This window comes from Scyliorhinus canicula, chromosome 12 (genome assembly GCF_902713615.1).
Source record: "Scyliorhinus canicula chromosome 12, sScyCan1.1, whole genome shotgun sequence".
Lineage (NCBI taxonomy): Eukaryota > Metazoa > Chordata > Chondrichthyes > Carcharhiniformes > Scyliorhinidae > Scyliorhinus > Scyliorhinus canicula.
Window position 1 is genome coordinate 70247908 of NC_052157.1, and position 6004 is coordinate 70253911.

The window sequence follows — 6004 nt, forward strand, 5'->3', positions numbered from 1 at the left end:
TAGATGTGGGGCTTTTGGCAGAGGAGGAAGTGTGCGGTCGGGTCCGTAGGGATATAGAGGGGTATCTGGAAACCAATGACAACGGGGAGGTGCAGGTTGGGATGGTTTGGGAAGCGCTAAAGGCAGTAGTTAGAGGGGAGCTGATATCTATTCAGGCGCACAGGGAGACGGTCGGGAGGGAGACGGTGGAGGAGATGGTAAGGGTGGATAGGAGATATGCAGTACCCCGGACGAGGGGCTTCTGAGGGAGCGGCGTAGACTCCAAGCGGAGTTTGGCATTTTAACCATCCGTAAGACGGAGGTGCAGTGGAGGAGGGCACAGGGGGCGGTGTATGAGTACGGGGAGAAGGCAAGTTGGATGTTGGCTCACTAGCTCCGGAAGCGGGAGGCAGCTAGAGAAATTGGGGGAGCTTCGGATGCAAGCGGGAACTTAGTGCGGGGTGGAAAGGACATCAATGGGGTGTTCAGATCCTTTTATGAGGGGCTGTACTGGGCGGTACCCCCTGGGGAAGCAGGGGGGATGGACCCCTTTTTGGATAAGCTGGAGTTCCCAAGAGTAGGGGATGAGCGGGTGGAGGGTTTGGGGGCACCAATTGACTTGGAGGAGCTGGTGGAGGCGCTGGGAAGCATGCAGACAGGGAAAGCACTGGGGCCTGACGGGTTCCCGGTGGAATTTTATAAGAAATTTTCAGATTTGCTGGGCCCACTGCTGGTGAGGACCCTGAATGAGGCCAGGGAGGGGGGGGGGGGGCTTTGCCCCCGACGATGTCCAGGGCAATTATCTCTTTGCTCCTGAAGCAGGACAAGGACCCCCTTCAGTGTGGGTCTTATAGGCCGATCTCGCTCCTTAACGTAGATGTCAAGTTGTTGGCAAAGGTGCTGTCCAGGAGGGTGGAGGATGTGGTCCCGACGGTGATTCATGAGGACCAAACGGGGTTTGTAATGGGGAGACAATTGAATGCCAACGTGCGGAGGCTCCTGAATGTTATGATGATGGCGCCGGTGGCTGGGGAGTCAGAAATAGTGGCGTCCATAGATGCGGAGAAAGCTTTTGATAGGGTGGAGTGGAGTTACCTGTGGGAGGTGTTGTGGAGGTTTGGGTTTGGTGAGGGGTTCATTAGCTGGGTGAGGTTGCTGTACAGCTCCCCGGTGGCGAGCGTGGTGGCGAATGGGAGGAGGTTGGCACCGGTTGTCGCTGTATGCAGATGATCTGCTGCTGTATGTCGCGGACCCGGCTGAGGGGATGCCAGAGGTGCTGAGGATACTTGAGGAGTTTGGGGACTTTTCGGGATATAAGCTAAATGTGGGGAAAAGTGAGCTGTTTGTCCTGCACCCGGGGGTCAGGAGAGGGAGATAGGGGAACTCCCATTGAGGAGGGCTGAGGGGAGCTTTAGGTATCTTGGGGTCCATGTGGATAGGACCTGGGGGGCTATGCATAGGCTTAACTTTTCGAGGCTGGTGGGGCAGATGGAGGAGGAGTTCAGGAGGTGGGATGCGTTGCCGCTCTCGTTGGCGGGCAGGGTCCAGTCGGTTAAAATGACAGTGCTCCCGAGGTTTTTGTTTCTTTTCCTGTGCCTCCCCATGTTGATCCCGAAGGCTTTTTTTAGAAGGGTGAATAAGTCGATTCTGGGGTTTGTGTGGGCGCGGAAGGCCCCGAGAGTAAGGAGGGTATTTTTGGAGCGAAGAAGGGAGGTAGGGGGCCTGGCGCTGCCCAACCTGTGTGGATATTATTGGGTGGCGAACGTGGCGATGATTTGCAGGTGGGTGACGGAAGGGGAGGGTGACGCATGGAAGAGACTGGAAGTGGCGTCCTGTGCGGGTACGAGTCTGGAGGCCTTGGTGATGGCCCCACTTCCACTCCCCCCGGCAAAGTACTCTACGAGTCCGGTGGTGGTTGTGTCTCTCAAAATCTGGTGACAGTGGAGGCGGCATAGGGGGGAAGTGAAGGCCTCAGTTTGGGCCCCGATACGGGGCAATCGCTGTTTTGTGCCAGCGAGAACGGGTGGGGGATTTGGGAGTTGGCACAGGGCAGGCATCAGACAGTTTGGGGACCTCTTCTTGGATGGGAAGTTCGCGACTCTGGAGGAGCTGGTGGGGAAGTGGAACCTCCCCCCGGGAACGCTTTTAGGTATATGCAGGTCAGGGACTCTGTTCAGAGGCAGGTGGACGAGTTTCCGCGGCTGCCGCCAAGGGGGGTGCAGGACAGGGTGCTTTCGGGGACGTGGGTCGGGGAAGGAAAGATCTCGGCTATCTACCAACTGATGCAGGAGGAGGAGGAGGCCTCAGTAGATGAGCTCAAAGCGAAATGGGAGGAAGAGCTAGGGGAAGAGATTGAGGATGGGACGTGGCTGGACACCCTGGAGAGGGTGAATTCTTCCTCCTCTTGCGCACGACTCAGCCTAATTCAGCTGAAGGTGCTGCATAGGGCTCACATGACAGGGGCAAGGATAAGCTGGTTCTTCGGAGGGGAAGACAGGTGCGGGAGGTGTTCGGGTGGCCCGGCAAACCACACCCATATGTTTTGTGCATGTCCGGCTCTGGAGGGGTTTTGGAAGGGGGTGGCTGGGATTTTGTCGGAAGTGGTTGGGTCTAGGGTCAAGCCGGACTGGGGGCTCGCGATCTTTGGGGTAGCTTCGGAGCCGGGAGTGCAGGAGGCGAGAGAGGCCTGCATTCTGGCCTTTGCGTCTCTAGTAGCCCGGCGCATGATTCTGTTACAGTGGAGGGATACGCGGCCCTCGAGTTCGGAGACCTGGGTCAATGACATGGCTGGGTTCATCAAGTTGGAGAGGATGAAATTTGCCCTGAGAGGGTCGGTACAGGGGTTCTTTCGGCGGTGGCAGCCCTTTCAGCCCTTTCTCCATTTCCTGGCGAAGGGGTAGAGAGTGGTCGGTCTCTGCAGCAACCGGCAGTGGGGGCGCACAGGGGGGGGCTTGGTGATGGTTGGGGGGGTGTTTTTGCAGCGATGGGTTTGTTATGTAATTTTCTTCTTTCTTGTATTGCTAGTTATTACTTATTTTGGGGGGGAGAGTTCTTTTCTTGTTTTGTTTTGGCGTGGAAACACGCCTTGTTTGTTTTAAATTGCGGGGAGAAAATTTGTTATTGTTATTGTTATTAAAAAAACTTGAATAAAAATTATTTAAAAAAAAAAAGATTTGGAGATAGGTGAGCACTTTGGTGATAGTAACCACAATTCGATTACGTTTGCTTTAGTGATGGAAAGGGATAGGTATATACCGCAGGGCAAGAGTTATATCTGGGGAAAGGCAATTATGATGCGATGAGGATCAGGACTTAGGATGCATCGGATGGAGAGGAAAACTGCAGGGGATGGGCACAATGTAAATGTGGAGCATGTTCAAGGAACAGCTACTGCGTGTCCTTGATAAGTATGTACCTGTTAGGCAGGGAGGAAGTGGTCGAGTGAGGGAACCATGGGTTACTAAAGCAGTTGAAACACTTGTCAAGAGGAAGAAGGAGGCTTATGTGAAGATGAGACGTGGTGGTTCAGTTGGGTCGCTTGAGAGTTACAAGTTAGCTAGGAAGGCTCTAAAGAGAGAGCTAAGAAGAGCCAAGCGAGGACATGAGAAGTCTTTGGCAGGTAGGAACAAGGATAACCCTAAAGCTTTCTATAGGTATGTCAGGAATAAAAGAATGACTAGGGTAAGAGTAGGGCCAGTCAAGGACAGTAGTGGGAAGTTGTGCGTAGAGTCCGAGGAGATAGGAGAGGTGCTAAATGAGTATTTTTCGTCAGTATTCACACAGGAAAAAGACAAAGTTGTCGAGGAGAATACTGAGATACAGGCTACTAGACTAGAAGAGCTTGAGGTTCATAAGGAGGAGGTGTTAGCGATTCTGGAAAGTGTTAAAATAGATAAGACCCCTGGGCCGGATGGGATTTATCCTAGGATTCTCAGGGAAGCTAGGGAGGAGATTGCTGAGCCTTTGGCTTTGATCTTTAAGTCATCTTTGTCTACAGGAATAGTGCCAGAAGACTGGAGTATAGCAAATGTTGTCCCCTTGTTCAAGAAGGACAGTAGAGACAACCCTGGTAACTACAGACCAGTGGGTCTTACTTCTGTTGTGGGAAAAGTCTTGGAAAGGTTTATAAGAGATCGGATGTATAATCATCTGGAAAGGAATAATTTGATCAGAAATAGTCAACATGGTTTTGTGAAGGGTAGGTTTTGCCTCACAAACCTTATTGAGTTCTTTGAGAAGGTGACCAAACAGGTGGATGAGGGTAAAGCAGTTGATGTGGTGTGTATGGATTTCAGTAAAGCATTTAGAACATAGAACAGTACAGAACAGGCCCTTCGGCCCTCAATGTTGTGCCGAGCCATGATCACCCTACTCAAACCCACGTATCCACCCTATACCCATAACCCAACAACCCCCCCCCCCCTTAACCTTACTTTTATTAGGACACTACGGGCAATTTAGCATGGCCAATCCACCTAACCCGCACATCTTTGGACTGTGGGAGGAAACCGGAGCACCCGGAGGAAACCCACGCACACAGGGGGAGGACGTGCAGACTCCACACAGACAGTGACCCAGCCGGGAATCGAACCTGGGACCCTGGAGCTGTGAAGCATTTATGCTAACCACCATGCTACCCTGCTGCCCCATTTGATAAGGTTCTCCATGGTAGGCTATTGCAGAAAATACGGAGGCATGGGATTCAGGGTGGTTTAGCAGTTTGGATCAGAAATTGGCTAGCTGGAAGAAGACAAAGGGTGGTGGTTGATGGGAAATGTTCAGACGGGAGTCCAGTTACTAGTGGTGCACCACAAGGGGCCACTGCTGTTTGTCATTTTTATAAATTACCTGGAGGAGGGCGTAGAAGGATGGGTGAGTAAATGTGCAGATGACACTAAAGTCGGTGGAGTTGTGGACAGTGCAGAAGGATGTTACAAGTTACAGAGGGACATAGATAAGCTGCAGAGCTTGGCTGACAGGTGGCAAATGGAGTTTAATGCAGAAAAGTGTGAGGTGATTCATTTTGGAAGGAATAACAGGAAGACAGAGCACTGGGCTAATGGTAAGATTCTTGGTAATGTGGAGGAGCAAAGAGATCTTGGTGTCCATATCCATAGATCCCTGAAAGTTGCCACCCAGGTTGAGAGGGTTGTTAAGAAGGCGTGCGGTGAGTTAGCTTTTATTGGTAGAGGAATTGAGTTTCGGAGCCATGAGGTCATGTTGCAGTTGTACAAAACTCTGGTGCGGCCGCATTTGGAGTATTGTGTGCAGTTCTGGTCGCCGTATTATAAGAAGGATGTGGAAGCACTGGAAAGGGTGCAGAGGCGATTTACCAGGATGTTGCCTGGTATGGAGGGAAGAACTTATGAGGAAAGGCTGAGGGACTTGAGGCTGTTTTCGTTAGAGAGAAGGTTAAGAGGTGGCTTAATTGAGGCATACAAGATGATCATAGGATCAGATAGGGTGGACATCGAGAGCCTTTTTCCTCGGATGGTGATGTCTAGCACGAGGGGACATAGCTTTAAATTGAGGGGAGATAGATACAGGACAGATGTCAGAGGTAGGTTCTTTACTCAGAGAGTAGTAAGGGCGTGGAATGCCATGCCTGCAACAGTAGTGGACTCTCCAACACTAAACACATTCAAATGGTCATTGGATAGACATATGGACAATAAGGGAATAGTGTAGATGGGCTTTAGAGGGGTTTCGCGGTCGGCGCAACATCGAGGGCTGAAGGGCCTGTACTACGCTGTAATGTTCTATGTTCTATGTTCTATCTCGGTATTGGTACTCTCAGAGGGCAAAGCCCCAATGGGTCGAAGTGACGTGATTGGAAGCTGGCTCTTCAGAGGGGAGAGGCGCAATGCCAGTCCCCTGCCTGAATGTTTAAGGTGGTGGATGGGTTGCTGATCACTGGAACTACTTTTTTCCTAGATGGTGTAGAGCTTCTTGAGTGTTGTTGGAACTGTGGGCATCCAGGCAAGTGGAGAGTATTCCTTCACACTCCTGACTTGTGCCAGGTATA